Source organism: Amphiura filiformis, chromosome 1 (genome assembly GCF_039555335.1).
Source record: "Amphiura filiformis chromosome 1, Afil_fr2py, whole genome shotgun sequence".
Lineage (NCBI taxonomy): Eukaryota > Metazoa > Echinodermata > Ophiuroidea > Amphilepidida > Amphiuridae > Amphiura > Amphiura filiformis.
The window spans coordinates 73,142,255-73,162,437 of record NC_092628.1 but is presented as its reverse complement, the minus strand read 5'-3'; positions in this window follow the sequence as shown (position 1 = coordinate 73,162,437).

Here is a 20,183-nt window from a genome sequence, read left to right as displayed (position 1 = left end):
TAAGTAATGCCAACTTCTGAATTCAAGTTCAGGGAACTTAGAAAAATAAACAAGGTTCAAAGAACCAATTAGTTGAGTTATTGTAACTCAACATGTAAGTTGATGTAACTCGTTCATATTAAGTTACTGGTACTTATTGTTTTGAGTTATTTCAATTTGGTACTTTGTTACTTAATTCACGTAATTTGATCATTTTTTGCACAATTATGCCTATCTACTGAAGATAGCATTTAGAATCTAACCCTGATTCATAGCATCTTTCTACTCTGGAAGTAACGTTTTACATCATTTTCTCTAAATTTAAAGCGATATAAGAAAAACTGTACACTCTAAAATTCAAGGGTTTAAAATAAATCCTAAAGTATTGTGAGCAGTAACTAATCAAGTATTAGATTTAAAATTAAATCTTAGGCCTACAGATTTAAAATTATTTTTCAAAATCTATTTTTACCTCTTCCTCTCCCCTCCCCCCTTTTCTTTCTTTTTAATAGCGTGGCATTAGGCCGAATGCCGATTTTTTAATCGCGCAGAGTAGCCGTTCGTTGATTTTTTTTCGCTATAGGACCTATCTTCTGAAGATAGCATTTAGAATCTCATCCCTAGTCATTGCATCGTTCTACTCTAGAAGTAACGTTTTACATTTATTTGTCTAAATTTTTACTTCATCATGTAGCGGCGAATTTTGTCTTTCTAATACATCAGTCCCGATCAGAGAGTTTAAAGCGACATTAAATATTCATCACTTTCCGCATCTGCCTGTTTCTCTATTTTTACCTCTTTTTCCTCCTTTTTTTAATAGCGCGCCGAATGACGATTTTTTGTAAATCACGCAGAGTTACCGTACGCGTTTTGGGATTTTTGTTCGTTATAGGCCTATCTACTGAAGATAGCAATTAGAATCTAACCCAGATTCATTGCATCTTTCTACTCTGGAAGTAACGTTTTACATCATTTTCTCTAAATTTAAAGCGATATAAGAAAAACTGTACACTCTAAAATTCAAGGGTTTAAAATAAATCCTAAAATATTGTGAGCAGGGACCAATCAAGTATTAGATTTAAAATTAAATCTTAGGCCTACAGATTTAAAATTATTTTTCAAAATCTATCTTTACCTCTTCCTCTCCCCCCTTTTTTTTTTTTTTTTTTAATAGCGTGGCATTAGGCCGAATGCCGATTTTTTTAATCGCGCAGAGTAGCCGTTCGTTGATTTTTTTCGCTATAGGGCCTATCTTCTGAAGATAGCATTTAGAATCTCATCCTAGTCATTGCATCGTTCTACTCTAGAAGTAACGTTTTACATTTATTTGTCTACATTTTTACTTCATCATGTAGCGGCGAATTTTGTCTTTCTAATACATCAGTCCCGATCAGAGAGTTTAAAGCGACATTAAATATTCATCACTTTCCGCATCTGCCTGTTTCTCTATTTTTACCTCTTTTTCCTCCTTTTTTTAATAGCGCGCCGAATGACGATTTTTTGTAAATCACGCAGCCGTACGCGTTTTAGGATTTTTGTTCGTTATAGGCCTATCTACTGAAGATTGCATTTAGAATCTAACCCTGATTCATTGCATCTTTCTACTCTGGAAGTAACGTTTTGCATCATTTTCTCTCAATTTAAAGCGAAATAAGAAAAAATGTACACTCTAAATTTCAAGGGTTTAAAATAAATCCTAAAGTATTGTGAGCAGGGACCAATCCAGTATTAGGTTTAAAATTAAATCTTAGGCCTACAGATTTAAAATTATTTTTCAAAATCTATTTTTACCTCTTCCTCTCCCCTTTTTTATTTCTTTTTTAATAGCGTGGCATTAGGCCGAATGCCGATTTTTTTAATCGCGCAGAGTAGCCGTGCGTTGATTTTTTTCGCTATAGGGCCTATCTTCTGAAGATAGCATTTAGAATCTCATCCCTAGTCATTGCATCGTTCTATTCTATAAGTAACGTTTTACATTTATTTGACGTCTAAATTTTTACTTCATCATGTAGCGGCGAAATTTGTCTTTCTAATACATCAGTCAGTCCCGATCAGAGAGTTCAAAGCGACATTAAATATTCATCACTTTACGCATCTGCCTGTTTCTCTATTTTTACCTCTTTTCCTCCCTTTTTTTAATAGCGCGCCGAATGACGATTTTTTGTAAATCACGCAGAGTAGCCGTACGCGTTTTAGGATTTTTGTTCGTGATAGGCCTATCAACTGAAGATAGCATTTAGAATCTAACCCTGATTCATTGCATCTTTCTACTCTAGAAGTAACGTTTTACATCATTTTCTCTAAATTTAAAGCGATATAAGAAAAACTGTACACTCTAAAATTCAAGGGTTTAAAATAAATCCTAAAGTATTGTGAGCAGGGACCAATCAAGTATTAGATTTAAAGTTAAATCTTAGGCCTACAGATTTAATATTATTTTTCAAAATCTATTTTTACCTCTTCCTCTCCCCCTCCCTTTTTTTTTCTTTTTAATAGCGTGGCATTAGGCCGAATGACGATTATTTTTAATCGCGCAGAGTATAGCCGTGCGTTGATTTTTTTCGCTATAGGGCCTATCTTCTGAAGATAGCATTTAGAATCTCATCCCTAGTCATTGCATCCTTCTATTCTAGAAGTAACGTTTTACATTTATTTGTCTAAAGGTTTACTTCATCATGTAGCGGCGAATTTTGTCTTTCTAATACATCAGTCCCGCCCGATCAGAGAGTTCAAAGCGACATTAAATATTCATCACTTTCCGCATCTGCCTGTTTCTCTATTTTTACCTCTTTTTCATCCTTTTTTTAATAGCGCGCCGAATGACGATTTTTTTGTAAATCACGCAGAGTAGCCGTACGCGTTTTTGGATTTTTGTTCGTTATAGGCCTATCTACTGAAGATAGCATTTAGAATCTAACCCTGATTCATTGCATCTTTCTACTCTGGAAGTAACGTTTTACATCATATTCTCTAAATTTAAAGCGATATAAGAAAAACTGTACACTCTAAAATTCAAGGGTTTAAAATAAATCCTAAAGTATTGTGAGCAGGGACCAATCAAGTATTAGATTTAAAATTAAATCTTAGGCCTACAGATTTAAAATTATTTTTCAAAATCTATATTTACCTCTTCCTCTCCCCCTCCCTTTTTTTTTTTTTTTTTAGCGTGGCATTAGGCCGAATGACGATTATTTTTTAATCGCGCAGAGTAGCCGTGCGTTGATTTTTTTTCGCTATAGGGCCTATCTTCTGAAGATAGCATTTAGAATCTCATCCCTAGTCATTGCATCTTTCTACTCTAGAAGTAACGTTTTACATTTATTTGTCTAAATTTTACTTCATCATGTAGCGGCGAAATTTTTCTTTCTAATACATCATTCCCGATCAGAAAGTTCAAAGCGACATTACATATTCATCACTATCCGCATCTGCCTGTTTCTCTGTTTTTACCTCTTTCCTCCCTTTTTTAATAGCGCGCCGAATGACGATTTTTTTGTAAATCACGCAGAGTAGCCGTACGCGTTTTAGGATTTTTGTTCGTTATAGGCCTATCTACTGAAGATAGCATTTAGAATCTAACCCTGATTCATTGCATCTTTCTACTCTGGAAGTAACGTTTTACATCATTTTCTCTAAATTTAAAGCGATATAAGAAAAACTGTACACTCTAAAATTCAAGGGTTTAAAATAAATCCTAAAGTATTGTGAGCAGGGACCAATCAAGTATTAGATTTAAAATTAAATCTTAGGCCTACAGATTTAAAAATATTTTTCAAAATCTATTTTTACCTCTTCCTCTCCCCCTCCCTTTTTTTCTTTTTAATAGCGTGGCATGAGGCCGAATGACGATTATTTTTTAATCGCGCAGAGTAGCCGTGCGTTGATTTTTTTCGCTATAGGGCCTATCTTCTGAAAATAGCATTTAGAATCTCATCCCTAGTCATTGCATCTTTCTACTCTAGAAGTAACGTTTTACATTTATTTGTCTAAATTTTTACTTCATCATGTAGCGGCGAAATTTTTCTTTCTAATACATCATTCCCGATCAGAAAGTTCAAAGCGACATTACATATTCATCACTATCCGCATCTGCCTGTTTCTCTGTTTTTACCTCTTTTTCCTCCCTTTTTTTAATAGCGCGTCGAATGACGATTTTTTGTTTTTCACGCAGAGTAGCCGTACGCGTTTTAGGATTTTTGTTCGTTATAGGCCTATCTACTGAAGATAGCATTTAGAATCTAACCCTGATTCATTGCATCTTTCTACTCTGGAAGTAACGTTTTACATCATTTTCTCTAAATTTAAAGCGATATAAGAAAAACTGTACACTCTAAAATTCAAGGGTTTAAAATAAATCCTAAAGTATTGTGAGCAGGGACCAATCAAGTATTAGATTTAAAATTAAATCTTAGGCCTACAGATTTAAAATTATTTTTAAAAATCTATTTTTACCTCTTCCTCTCCCCTTTTTTTTATTTCTTTTTAATAGCGTGGCATTAGGCCGAATGCCGATTTTTTTTAATCGCGCAGAGTAGCCGTGCGTTGATTTTTTTCGCTATAAGGCCTATCTTCTGAAGATAGCATTTAGAATCTCATCCCTAGTCATTGCATCGTTCTACTCTAGAAGTAACGTTTTACATTTATTTGTCTAAATTTTTACTTCATCATGTAGCGGCGAATTTTGTCTTTCTAATACATCAGTCCCGATCAAAGAGTTCAAAGCGACATTAAATATTCATCACTTTACGCATCTGCCTGTTTCTCTATTTTTACCTCTTTTTCCTCCTTTTTTTAATAGCGCGCCGAATGACGATTTTTTGTAAATCACGCAGAGTAGCCGTACGCGTTTTAGGATTTTTGTTCGTTATAGGCCTATCTACTGAAGATAGCATTTAGAATCTAACCCTGATTCATTGCATCTTTCTACTCTGGAAGTAACGTTTTACATCATTTTCTCTCAATTTAAAGCGATATAAGAAAAAATGTACACTCTAAAATTCAAGGGTTTAAAATAAATCCTAAAGTATTGTGAGCAGATTAGATTTAAAATTAAATCTTAGGCCTACAGATTTAAATTTTTTTTTTTTGAAAATCTATTTTTACCTCTTCCTCTCCCCCTCCCTTTTTTTCTTTTTAATAGCGTGGCATTAGGCCGAATGACGATTATTTTTTAATCGCGCAGAGTAGCCGTGCGTTGATTTTTTTTCGCTATAGGGCCTATCTTCTGAAGATAGCATGTAGAATCTCATCCCTAGTCATTGCATCTTTCTACTCAAGAAGTAACGTTTTACATTTATTTGTCTAATTTTTTACTTCATCATGTAGCGGCGAATTTTTTCTTTCTAATACATCATTCCCGATCAGAAAGTTCAAAGCGACATTACATATTCATCACTATCCGCATCTGCCTGTTTCTCTATTTTTACCTCTTTTTCCTCCCTTTTTTAATAGCGCGCCGAATGACGATTTTTTGTAAATCACGCAGAGTAGCCGTACGCGTTTTAGGATTTTTGTTCGTTATAGGCCTATCTACTGAAGATAGCATTTAGAATCTAACCCTGATTCATTGCATCTTTCTACTCTGGAAGTAACGTTTTACATCATTTTCTCTAAATTTAAAGCGATATAAGAAAAACTGTACACTCTAAAATTCAGGGGTTTAAAATAAATCCTAAAGTATTGTGACCAGGGACCAATCAAGTATTAGATTTAAAATTAAATCTTAGGCCTACAGATTTAAAAATATTTTTGAAAATCTATTTTTACCTCTTCCTCTCCCCCTTTTTTATTTCTTTTTAATAGCGTGGCATTAGGCCGAATGCCGATTTTTTTTAATCGCGCAGAGTAGCCGTGCGTTGATTTTTTTCGCTATAGGGGCTATCTTCTGAAGATAGCATTTAGAATCTCATCCCTAGTCATTGCATCGTTCTACTCTAGAAGTAACGTTTGATATTTATTTGTCTAAATTTTTACTTCATCATGTAGCGGCGAATTTTGTCTTTCTAATACATCAGTCCCGATCAAAGAGTTCAAAGCGACATTAAATATTCATCACTTTCCGCATCAGCCTGTTTCTCTATTTTTACCTCTTTTTCCTCCTTTTTTTAATAGCGCGCCGAATGACGATTTTTTGTAAATCACGCAGAGTAGCCGTACGCGTTTTAGGATTTTTGTTCGTTATAGGCCTATCTACTGAAGATAGCATTTAGAATCTAACCCTGATTCATTGCATCTTTCTACTCTGGAAGTAACGTTTTACATCATTTTCTCTCAATTTAAAGCGATATAAGAAAAAATGTACACTCTAAAGTTCAAGGGTTTAAAATAAATCCTAAAGTATTGTGAGCAGGGACCAATCAAGTATTAGATTTAAAATTAAATCTTAGGCCTACAGATTTAATTTTTTTTTTTGAAAATCTATTTTACCTCTTCCTCTCCCCTCCCTTTTTTTCTTTTTTAATAGCGTGGCATTAGGCCGAATGACGATTATTTTTTAATCGCGCAGAGTAGCCGTGCGTTGATTTTTTTTCTTTATAGGGCCTATCTTCTGAAGATAGCATTTAGAATCTCATCCCTAGTCATTGCATCTTTCTACTCAAGAAGTAACGTTTTACATTTATTTGTCTAAATTTTTACTTCATCATGTAGCGGCGAATTTTTTCTTTCTAATACATCATTCCCGATCAGAAAGTTCAAAGCGACATTACATATTCATCACTATCCGCATCTGCCTGTTTCTCTATTTTTACCTCTTTTTCCTCCCTTTTTTAGCGCGCCGAATGACGATTTGTTGTAAATCACGCAGAGTAGCCGTACGCGTTTTAGGATTTTTGTTCGTTATAGGCCTATCTACTGAAGATAGCATTTAGAATCTAACCCTGATTCATTGCATCTTTCTACTCTGGAAGTAACGTTTTACATCATTTTCTCTAAATTTAAAGCGATATAAGAAAAACTGTACACTCTAAAATTCAAGGGTTTAAAATAAATCCTAAAGTATTGTGAGCAGGGACCAATCAAGTATTAGATTTAAAATTAAATCTTAGGCCTACAGATTTAAAATTATTTTTGAAAATCTATTTTTACCTCTTCCTCTCCCCCTCCCTTTTTTTCTTTTTAATAGCGTGGCATAAGGCCGAATGACGATTATTTTTTAATCGCGCAGAGTAGCCGTGCGTTGATTTTTTTTCGCTATAGGGCCTATCTTCTGAAGATAGCATTTAGAATCTCATCCCTAGTCATTGCATCTTTCTACTCAAGAAGTAACGTTTTACATTTATTTGTCTAAATTTTTACTTCATCATGTAGCGGCGAATTTTTCTTTCTAATACATCATTCCCGATCAGAAAGTTCAAAGCGACATTACATATTCATCACTATCCGCATCTGCCTGTTTCTCTATTTTTACCTCTTTTTCCTCCCTTTTTTAATAGCGCGCCGAATGACGATTTTTTGTAAATCACGCAGAGTAGCCGTACGCGTTTTAGGATTTTTGTTCGTTATAGGCCTATCTACTGAAGATAACATTTAGAATCTAACCCTGATTCATTGCATCTTTCTACTCTGGAAGTAACGTTTTGCATCATTTTTTCTCAATTTAAAGCGATATAAGAAAAAATGTACACTCTAAATTTCAAGGGTTTAAAATAAATCCTAAAGTATTGTGAGCAGGGATCAATCAAGTATTAGATTTAAAATTAAATCTTAGGCCTACAGATTTAAAATTATTTTTCAAAATCTATTTTTACCTCTTCCTCTCCCCTTTTTTATTTCTTTTTTTAATAGCGTGGCATTAGGCCGAATGCCGATTTTTTTTTAATCGCGCAGAGTAGCCGTGCGTTGATTTTTTTCGCTATAGGGCCTATCTTCTGAAGATAGCATTTAGAATCTCATCCCTAGTCATTGCATCGTTCTACTCTAGAAGTAACGTTTTACATTTATTTGTCTAAATTTTTACTTCATCATGTAGCGGCGAAATTTGTCTTTCTAATACATCAGTCCCGATCAAAGAGTTCAAAGCGACATTACATATTCATCACTATCCGCATCTGCCTGTTTCTCTATTTTTACCTCTTTTTCCTCCCTTTTTTTAATAGCGCGCCGAATGACGATTTTTTGTAAATCACGCAGAGTAGCCGTACGCGTTTTAGGATTTTTGTTCGTTATAGGCCTATCAACTGAAGATAGCATTTAGAATCTAACCCTGATTCATTGCATCTTTCTACTCTGGAAGTAACGTTTTGCATCATTTTCTCTCAATTTAAAGCGATATAAGAAAAAATGTACACTCTAAATTTCAAGGGTTTAAAATAAATCCTAAAGTATTGTGAGCAGGGATCAATCAAGTATTAGATTTAAAATTAAATCTTAGGCCTACAGATTTAAAATTATTTTTTAAAATCTATTTTTACCTCTCCCCCGCCTCCCCCCTTTTTTTTAATAGCGTGGCATTAGGCCGAGTGCTTATGTTTTTTAATCGCGCAGAGTAGCCGTGCGTTGATTTTTTTCGCTATAGGGCCTATCTTCTGAAGATAGCATTTAGAATCTCTTCCCTAGTCATTGCATCGTTCTACTCTAGAAGTAACGTTTTACATTTATTTGTCTAAATTTTTACTTCATCATGTAGCGGCGAAATTTGTCTTTCTAATACATCAGTCCCGATCAAAGAGTTCAAAGCGACATTACATATTCATCACTATCCGCATCTGCGTGTTTCTCTATTTTTACCTCTTTTTCCTCCCTTTTTTTAATAGCGCGCCGAATGACGATTTTTTGTAAACCACGCAGAGTAGCCGTACGCGTTTTAGGATTTTTGTTCGTTATAGGCCTATCTACTGAAGATAGCATTTAGAATCTAACCCTGATTCATTGCATCTTTCTACTCTGGAAGTAACGTTTTACATAATTTTCTCTAAATTTAAAGCGATATAAGAAAAACTGTACACTCTAAAATTCAAGGGTTTAAAATAAATCCTAAAGTATTGTGAGCAGGGACCAATCAAGTATTAGATTTAAAATTAAATCTTAGGCCTACAGATTTAAAAATATTTTTGAAAATCTATTTTTACCTCTTCCTCTCCCCCTCCCTTTTTTTCTTTTTAATAGCGTCGCATAAGGCCGAATGACGATTATTTTTTAATCGCGCAGAGTAGCCGTGCGTTGATTTTTTTTCGCTATAGGGCCTATCTTCTGAAGATAGCATTTAGAATCTCATCCCTAGTCATTGCATCTTTCTACTCAAGAAGTAACGTTTTACATTTATTTGTCTAAATTTTTACTTCATCATGTAGCGGCGAATTTTTTCTTTCTAATACATCATTCCCGATCAGAAAGTTCAAAGCGACATTACATATTCATCATTATCCGCATCTGCCTGTTTCTCTATTTTTACCTCTTTTTCCTCCCTTTTTTAATAGCGCGCCGAATGACGATTTTTTGTCAATCACGCAGAGTAGCCGTACGCGTTTTAGGATTTTTGTTCGTTATAGGCCTATCTACTGAAGATAGCATTTAGAATCTAACCCTGATTCATTGCATCTTTCTACTCTGGAAGTAACGTTTTGCATCATTTTCTCTCAATTTAAAGCGATATAAGAAAAAATGTACACTCTAAATTTCAAGGGTTTAAAATAAATCCTAAAGTATTGTGAGCAGGGACCAATCAAGTATTAGATTTAAAATTAAATCTTAGGCCTACAGATTTAAAATTATTTTTCAAAATCTATTGTTACCTCTTCCTCTCCCCCTTTTTTATTTCTTTTTAATAGCGTGGCATTAGGCCGAATGACGATTATTTTTTAATCGCGCAGAGTAGCCGTGCGTTGATTTTTTTTTCGCTATAGGGCCTATCTTCTGAAGATAGCATTTAGAATCTCATCCCTAGTCATTGCATCGTTCTACTCTAGAAGTAACGTTTTACATTTATTTGTCTAAATTTTTACTTCATCATGTAGCGGCGAATTTTGTCTTTCTAATACATCAGTCCCGATCAAAGAGTTCAAAGCGACATTAAATATTCATCACTTTCCGCATCTGCCTGTTTCTCTATTTTTACCTCTTTTTCCTCCTTTTTTTAATAGCGCGCCGAATGACGATTTTTTTTGTAAATCACGCAGAGTAGCCGTACGCGTTTTAGGATTTTTGTTCGTTATAGGCCTATCTACTGAAGATAGCATTTAGAATCTAACCCTGATTCATTGCATCTTTCTACTCTGGAAGTAACGTTTTACATCATTTTCTCTAAATTTAAAGCGATATAAGAAAACTGTACACTCTGAAATTCACGGGTTTAAAATAAATCCTAAAGTATTGTGAGCAGGGACCAATCAAGTATTAGATTTAAAATTAAATCTTAGGCCTACAGATTTAAAATTATTTTTGAAAATCTATTTTTACCTCTTCCTCTCCCCCTTCCTTTTTACTTTTTAATAGCGTGGCATTAGGCCGAATGACGATTATTTTTTAATCGCGCAGAGTAGCCGTGCGTTGATTTTTTTTCGCTATAGGGCCTAGTCTTCTGAAGATAGCATTTAGAATCTCATCCCTAGTCATTGCATCGTTCTACTCTAGAAGTAACGTTTTACATTTATTTGTCTAAATTTTTACTTCATCATGTAGCGGCGAATTTTGTCTTTCTAATACATCAGTCCCGATCAAAGAGTTCAAAGCGACATTAAATATTCATCACTTTCCGCATCTGCCTGTTTCTCTATTTTTACCTCTTTTTCCTCCTTTTTTAATAGCGCGCCGAATGACGATTTTTTTTGTAAATCACGCAGAGTAGCCGTACGCGTTTTAGGATTTTTGTTCGTTATAGGCCTATCTACTGAAGATAGCATTTAGAATCTAACCCTGATTCATTGCATCTTTCTACTCTGGAAGTAACGTTTTACATCATTTTCTCTAAATTTAAAGCGATATAAGAAAAACTGTACACTCTGAAATTCACGGGTTTAAAATAAATCCTAAAGTATTGTGAGCAGGGACCAATCAAGTATTAGATTTAAAATTAAATCTTAGGCCTACAGATTTAAAATTATTTTTGAAAATCTATTTTTACTTCTTCCTCTCCCCCCCCTTTTTTTTCTTTTTAATAGCGTGGCATTAGGCCGAATGACGATTATTTTTTAATCGCGCAGAGTAGCCGTGCGTTGATTTTTTTTCGCTATAGGGCCTATCTTCTGAAGATAGCATTTAGAATCTCATCCCTAGTCATTGCATCTTTCTACTCAAGAAGTAACGTTTTACATTTATTTGTCTAAATTTTTACTTCATCATGTAGCGGCGAATTTTTTTCTTTCTAATACATCATTCCCGATCAGAAACTTCAAAGCGACATTACATATTCATCACTATCCGCATCTGCCTGTTTCTCTATTTTTACCTCTTTTTCCTCCCTTTTTTTAATAGCGCGCCGAATGACGATTTTTTTAAATCACGCAGAGTAGCCGTACGCGTTTTAGGATTTTTGTTCGTTATAGGCCTATCTACTGAAGATAGCATTTAGAATCTAACCCTTATTCATTGCATCTTTCTACTCTGGAAGTAACGTTTTGCATCATTTTCTCTCAATTTAAAGCGATATAAGAAAAAATGTACACTCTAAATTTCAAGGGTTTAAAATAAATCCTAAAGTATTGTGAGCAGGGACCAATCAAGTATTAGATTTAAAATTAAATCTTAGGCCTACAGATTTAAAATTATTTTTCAAAATCTATTTTTACCTCTTCCTCTCCCCCTTTTTTATTTCTTTTTAATAGCGTGGCATTAGGCCGAATGCCGATTTTTTTTAATCGCGCAGAGTAGCCGTGCGTTGATTTTTTTTCTTTATTAGGCCTATCTTCTGAAGATGGCATTTGGTGTCTCATCCCTAGTCATTGCATCGTTCTACTCTAGAAGTAACGTTTTACATTTATTTGTCTAAATTTTTACTTCATCATGTAGCGGCGAATTTTGTCTTTCTAATACATCAGTCCCGATCAAAGAGTTCAAATCGACATTAAATATTCATCACTTTCCGCATCTGCCTGTTTCTCTATTTTTACCTCTTTTTCCTCCTTTTTTTAATAGCGCGCCGAATTAACGAATGACGATTTTTTTGTAAATCACGCAGAGTAGCCGTACGCGTTTTAGGATTTTTGTTCGTTATAGACCTATCTACTGAAGATAGCATTTAGAATCAACCTTGATTCATTGCATCTTTCTACTCTGGAAGTAACGTTTTACATCATTTTCTCTAAATTTAAAGCGATATAAGAAAAACTGTACACTCTAAAATTCAAGGGTTTAAAATAAATCCTAAAGTATTCTGAGCAGGGACCAATCAAGTATTAGATTTAAAATTAAATCTTAGGCCTACAGATTTAAAATTATTTTTGAAAATCTATTTTTACCTCTTCCTCTCCCCCTTCCTTTTTACTTTTTAATAGCGTGGCATTAGGCCGAATGACGATTATTTTTTAATCGCGCAGAGTAGCCGTGCGTTGATTTTTTTTTTCGCTATAGGGCCTATCTTCTGAAGATAGCATTTAGAATCTCATCCCTAGTCATTGCATCTTTCTACTCAAGAAGTAACGTTTTACATTTATTTGTCTAAATTTTTACTTCATCATGTAGCGGCGAATTTTGTCTTTCTAATTTCTAATACTATTTCTTTTCCCAAGGCGCGTCATATTGAGATACACAGTCATGACAGTAAAAATTTGACCATAAAGTATACGGTAAAATGCCCATAATCATGTAAAAATAGGCGTAGAGTAGAAATCACTTATGTCTTACGGTAAAATACCTGGCAATTTTGTTGGCAACAGTATACCGTTAAAATTACTGTTGTTTTACATTTAAACACAATATATTGGGACAATACGGCTGTTTACCCGGGCTGTTTACTACCGTATTTAAAAATCGAAGATGCAACACTTTACACACCCACGCACCCCAAAATATTTAAACAACTACAGTCTAAACGGTACTAACATGCCTATTTTTAGTGAAATATATAGTATTTCATTTTTACGGTCAATAACGTAAAGTTTACGGGAAAGTCCCGAAAAATAACGGTAATATTTTACAGTGTATAGGCCTACATACTGTTATCATTAATCGAACAACGAATCGTGGTTACGTGACGTTTTAGGACCGTTTTATTCTTAGTTACGATATTAAAAGAATAACTAAAAGTAAGTAAAAGTTTTTACCTTTTATGGAACTCCCGTCATTTAAGGGCACACTATAACAGGTGACAATCACAGGGCAATTATAGCCGGAAATCAGTGCAAACCGTCAATCAATTACATGTCAATCAATTAGTCACCGACTTTGTGTGTTGTGTGCATGACGTGACGCTGTGGTTTAAATTCGGTTTTACGCAGTACGCAACGCCAATACGCTCACTTATAGCGCGCACGCAAATACAAAACGATAAGCGCGGACGCATTGACCATGTTTGCGAAAATGCGGTTTACAGTCGGAAACGTTCGTGATTTGTTCATTTGTACTGAAAAATAGTGATTTTCAAATGCGTGTAGATTTTTTTGCCCAGGGTGGATTTTGGTCGATTTTGGATATGTGATTGAATATTTAAAGCCACGTCTACCAGTACAAAAATTGTCGATTGAGGAATTAATTCCAGCAGACACCCTATCTAGGGCTCTCACTCCCTCACTATAGGGCCTATCTTCTGAAGATAGCATTTAGAATCTCATCCCTAGTCATTGCATCGTTCTACTCTAGAAGTAACGTTTTACATTTATTTGTCTAAATTTTTACTTCATCATGTAGCGGCGAATTTTTTCTTTCTAATACATCAGTCCCAATCAGAGAGTTCAAAGCGACATTACATATTCATCACTTTCCGCATCTGCCTGTTTCTCTATTTTTACCTCTTTTTCCTCCCTTTTTAAATAGCGCGCCGAATGACGATTTTTTGTAAATCACGCAGAGTAGCCGTACGCGTTTTAGGATGTTTGTTCGTATAGGCCTATCTACTGAAGATAGCATTTAGAATCTAACCCTGATTCATTGCATCTTTCTACTCTGGAAGTAACGTTTTACATCATTTTCTCTAAATTTAAAGCGATATAAGAAAAACTGTACACTCTAAAATTCAAGGGTTTAAAATAAATCCTCAAGTATTGTGAGCAGGGACCAATCAAGTATTAGATTTAAAATTAAATCTTAGGCCTACAGATTTAAAAATTATTTTTCAAAATCTATTTTTACCTCTTCCTCCCCCCCCCTCCCTTTTTCTGTTTCTTTTGTATTCTATTGAAAATGTTTAATTTCTTATGTATTCTATTGAATTGTCTATTTCTTTTGTATTCCATTGAAAAGTTAGGAAATTTGTGAGGATCGTTTTCATCACTTTGCTAAATTCAGAATTGCTTATGTATTCTATTGAATTGTCTATTTCTTTTGTATTCTATTGAAAAGTTAGGAAATTTGTGAGGATCGTTTTCATCACTTTGCTAAATTCAGAATTTCTTATGTATTCTATTGAATTGTCTATTTCTTTTGTATTCTTGAAAAGTTAGGAAATTTTGAGGATCGTTTTCACCACTTTTCTCAATTCGGAATTTCTTATGTATTCTATTGAATTGTCTAGTTCTTTTGTATTCTATTGAAAAGTTAGGAAATTTGTGAGGATCGTTTTCATCACTTTGCTAAATTCAGAATTGCTTATGTATTCTATTGAATTGCCTATTTCTTTTGTATTCCATTGAAAAGTTAGGAAATTTGTGAGGATCGTTTTCATCACTTTGCTAAATTCAGAATTTCTTATGTATTCTATTGAATTGTCTATTTCTTTTGTATTCTATTGAAAAGTTAGGAAATTTGTGAGGTTCGTTTTCATCACTTTTCTAAATTCAGAATTTCTTATGTATTCTATTGTATTGTCTATTTCTTTTGTATTCTATTGAAAAGTTAGGAAATTTGTGAGGATCGTTTTCATCACTTTGCTAAATGTTTAATTTCTTATGTATTCTATTGAATTGTCTATTTCTTTTGTATTCTATTGAAAAGTTAGGAAATTTGTGAGGTTCGTTTTCATCACTTTTCTAAATTCAGAATTTCTTATGTATTCTATTGTATTGTCTATTTCTTTTGTATTCTATTGAAAAGTTAGGAAATTTGTGAGGATCGTTTTCATCACTTTGCTAAATTCAGAATTTCTTATGTATTCTATTGAATTGTCTATTTCTTTTGTATTCTATTGAAAAGTTAGGAAATTTGTGAGGTTCGTTTTCATCACTTTTCTAAATTCAGAATTTCTTATGTATTCTATTGTATTGTCTATTTCTTTTGTATTCTATTGAAAAGTTAGGAAATTTGTGAGGATCGTTTTCATCACTTTGCTAAATGTTTAATTTCTTATGTATTCTATTGAATTGTCTATTTCTTTTGTATTCTATTGAAAAGTTAGGAAATTTGTGAGGTTCGTTTTCATCACTTTTCTAAATTCAGAATTTCTTATGTATTCTATTGTATTGTCTATTTCTTTTGTATTCTATTGAAAAGTTAGGAAATTTGTGAGGATCGTTTTCATCACTTTGATAAATTCAAAATTTCTTATGTATTTTATTGAATTGTCTATTTCTTTTGTATTCTATTGAAAAGTTAGGAAATTTGTGAGGATCGTTTTCATCACTTTGCTAAATTCAGAATTGCTTATGTATTCTATTGAATTGCCTATTTCTTTTGTATTCCATTGAAAAGTTAGGAAATTTGTGAGGATCGTTTTCATCACTTTGCTAAATTCAGAATTTCTTATGTATTCTATTGAATTGTCTATTTCTTTTGTATTCTATTGAAAAGTTAGGAAATTTGTGAGGTTCGTTTTCATCACTTTTCTAAATTCAGAATTTCTTATGTATTCTATTGTATTGTCTATTTCTTTTGTATTCTATTGAAAAGTTAGGAAATTTGTGAGGTTCGTTTTCATCACTTTGCTAAATGTTTAATTTCTTATGTATTCTATTGAATTGTCTATTTCTTTTGTATTCTATTGAAAAGTTAGGAAATTTGTGAGGTTCGTTTTCATCACTTTTCTAAATTCAGAATTTCTTATGTATTCTATTGTATTGTCTATTTCTTTTGTATTCTATTGAAAAGTTAGGAAATTTGTGAGGATCGTTTTCATCACTTTGCTAAATTCAGAATTTCTTATGTATTCTATTGAATTGTCTATTTCTTTTGTATTCTATTGAAAAGTTAGGAAATTTGTGAGGATCGCTTTCATCACTTTGATAAATTCAAAATGGCTTATGTATTTTATTGAATTGTCTATTTCTTTTGTATTCTATTGAAAAGTTAGGAAATTTGTGAGGATCGTTTTCATCACTTTGCTAAATTCAGAATTGCTTATGTATTCTATTGAATTGCCTATTTCTTTTGTATTCCATTGAAAAGTTAGGAAATTTGTGAGGATCGTTTTCATCACTTTGCTAAATTCAGAATTTCTTATGTATTCTATTGAATTGTCTATTTCTTTTGTATTCTATTGAAAAGTTAGGAAATTTGTGAGGTTCGTTTTCATCACTTTTCTAAATTCAGAATTTCTTATGTATTCTATTGTATTGTCTATTTCTTTTGTATTCTATTGAAAAGTTAGGAAATTTGTGAGGATCGTTTTCATCACTTTGCTAAATTCAGAATTTCTTATGTATTCTATTGAATTGTCTATTTCTTTTGTATTCCATTGAAAAGTTAGGAAATTTGTGAGGATCGTTTTCACCACTTTTCTCAATTCGGAATTTCTTATGTATTCTATTGAATTGTCTATTTCTTTTGTATTCTATTGAAAAGTTAGGAAATTTGTGAGGATCGTTTTCATCACTTTGCTAAATGTTTAATTTCTTATGTATTCTATTGAATTGTCTATTTCTTTTGTATTCTATTGAAAAGTTAGGAAATTTGTGAGGATCGTTTTCACCACTTTGCTAAATTCAGAATTTCTTATGTATTCTATTGTATTGTCTATTTCTTTTGTATTCTATTGAAAAGTTAGGAAATTTGTGAGGATCGTTTTCATCACTTTGCTAAATGTTTAATTTCTTATGTATTCTATTGAATTGTCTATTTCTTTTGTATTCTATTGAAAAGTTAGGAAATTTGTGAGGATCGCTTTCATCACTTTGATAAATTCAAAATGTCTTATGTATTTTATTGAATTGTCTATTTCTTTTGTATTCTATTGAAAAGTTAGGAAATTTGTGAGGATCGTTTTCATCACTTTTCTAAATTCAGAATTTCTTATGTATTCTATTGTATTGTCTATTTCTTTTCTATTCTATTGAAAAGTTAGGAAATTTGTGAGGATCGTTTTCATCACTTTGCTAAATGTTTAATTTCTTATGTATTCTATTGAATTGTCTATTTCTTTTGTATTCTATTGAAAAGTTAGGAAATTTGTGAGGTTCGTTTTCATCACTTTTCTAAATTCAGAATTTCTTATGTATTCTATTGTATTGTCTATTTCTTTTGTATTCTATTGAACAGTTAGGAAATTTGTGAGGATCGTTTTCATCACTTTTCTCAATTCGGAATTTCTTATGTATTCTATTGAATTGTCTATTTCTTTTGTATTCTATTGAAAAGTTAGGAAATTTGTGAGGATCGCTTTCATCACTTTGATAAATTCAAAATGTCTTATGTATTTTATTGAATTGTCTATTTCTTTTGTATTCTATTGAAAAGTTAGGAAATTTGTGAGGATCGTTTTCATCACTTTTCTAAATTCAGAATTTCTTATGTATTCTATTGTATTGTCTATTTCTTTTGTATTCTATTGAAAAGTTAGGAAATTTGTGAGGATCGTTTTCATCACTTTGCTAAATGTTTAATTTCTTATGTATTCTATTGAATTGTCTATTTCTTTTGTATTCTATTGAAAAGTTAGGAAATTTGTGAGGTTCGTTTTCATCACTTTTCTAAATTCAGAATTTCTTATGTATTCTATTGTATTGTCTATTTCTTTTGTATTCTATTGAAAAGTTAGGAAATTTGTGAGGATCGTTTTCACCACTTTTCTCAATTCGGAATTTCTTATGTATTCTATTGAATTGTCTATTTCTTTTGTATTCTATTGAAAAGTTAGGAAATTTGTGAGGATCGTTTTCATCACTTTGCTAAATTCAGGATTTCTTATGTATTCTATTGAATTGTCTATTTCTTTTGTATTCTATTGAAAAGTTAGGAAATTTGTGAGGTTCGTTTTCATCACTTTTCTAAATTCAGAATTTCTTATGTATTCTATTGTATTGTCTATTTCTTTTGTATTCTATTGAAAAGTTAGGAAATTTGTGAGGATCGTTTTCATCACTTTGCTAAATGTTTAATTTCTTATGTATTCTATTGAATTGTCTATTTCTTTTGTATTCTATTGAAAAGTTAGGAAATTTGTGAGGATCGCTTTCATCACTTTGATAAATTCAAAATTTCTTATGTATTTTATTGAATTGTCTATTTCTTTTGTATTCTATTGAAAAGTTAGGAAATTTGTGAGGATCGTTTTCATCACTTTGCTAAATTCAGAATTGCTTATGTATTCTATTGAATTGCCTATTTCTTTTGTATTCCATTGAAAAGTTAGGAAATTGAATTGTCTATTTCTTTTGTATTCTATTGAAAAGTTAGGAAATTTGTGAGGTTCGTTTTCATCACTTTTCTAAATTCAGAATTTCTTATGTATTCTATTGTATTGTCTATTTCTTTTGTATTCTATTGAAAAGTTAGGAAATTTGTGAGGATCGTTTTCATCACTTTGCTAAATGTTTAATTTCTTATGTATTCTATTGAATTGTCTATTTCTTTTGTATTCTATTGAAAAGTTAGGAAATTTGTGAGGATCGTTTTCATCACTTTGATAAATTCAAAATGGCTTATGTATTCTATTGAATTGTCTATTTCTTTTGTATTCTATTGAAAAGTTAGGAAATTTGTGAGGATCGTTTTCATCACTTTGCTAAATTCAGAATTTCTTATGTATTCTATTGAATTGTCTATTTCTTTTGTATTCTATTGAAAAGTTAGGAAATTTGTGAGGATCGTTCTTTGCTAAATTCAGAATTTCTTATGTATTCTATTGAATTGTCTATTTCTTTTGTATTCTATTGAAAAGTTAGGAAATTTGTGAGGTTCGTTTTCATCACTTTTCTAAATTCAGAATTTCTTATGTATTCTATTGTATTGTCTATTTCTTTTGTATTCTATTGAAAAGTTAGGAAATTTGTGAGGATCGTTTTCATCACTTTGCTAAATTCAGAATTTCTTATGTATTCTATTGAATTGTCTATTTCTTTTGTATTCCATTGAAAAGTTAGGAAATTTGTGAGGATCGTTTTCACCACTTTTCTCAATTCGGAATTTCTTATGTATTCTATTGAATTGTCTATTTCTTTTGTATTCTATTGAAAAGTTAGGAAATTTGTGAGGATCGTTTTCATCACTTTGCTAAATGTTTAATTTCTTATGTATTCTATTGAATTGTCTATTTCTTTTGTATTCTATTGAAAAGTTAGGAAATTTGTGAGGATCGTTTTCACCACTTTGCTAAATTCAGAATTTCTTATGTATTCTATTGTATTGTCTATTTCTTTTGTATTCTATTGAAAAGTTAGGAAATTTGTGAGGATCGTTTTCATCACTTTGCTAAATGTTTAATTTCTTATGTATTCTATTGAATTGTCTATTTCTTTTGTATTCTATTGAAAAGTTAGGAAATTTGTGAGGATCGCTTTCATCACTTTGATAAATTCAAAATGTCTTATGTATTTTATTGAATTGTCTATTTCTTTTGTATTCTATTGAAAAGTTAGGAAATTTGTGAGGATCGTTTTCATCACTTTTCTAAATTCAGAATTTCTTATGTATTCTATTGTATTGTCTATTTCTTTTCTATTCTATTGAAAAGTTAGGAAATTTGTGAGGATCGTTTTCATCACTTTGCTAAATGTTTAATTTCTTATGTATTCTATTGAATTGTCTATTTCTTTTGTATTCTATTGAAAAGTTAGGAAATTTGTGAGGTTCGTTTTCATCACTTTTCTAAATTCAGAATTTCTTATGTATTCTATTGTATTGTCTATTTCTTTTGTATTCTATTGAAAAGTTAGGAAATTTGTGAGGATCGTTTTCATCACTTTTCTCAATTCGGAATTTCTTATGTATTCTATTGAATTGTCTATTTCTTTTGTATTCTATTGAAA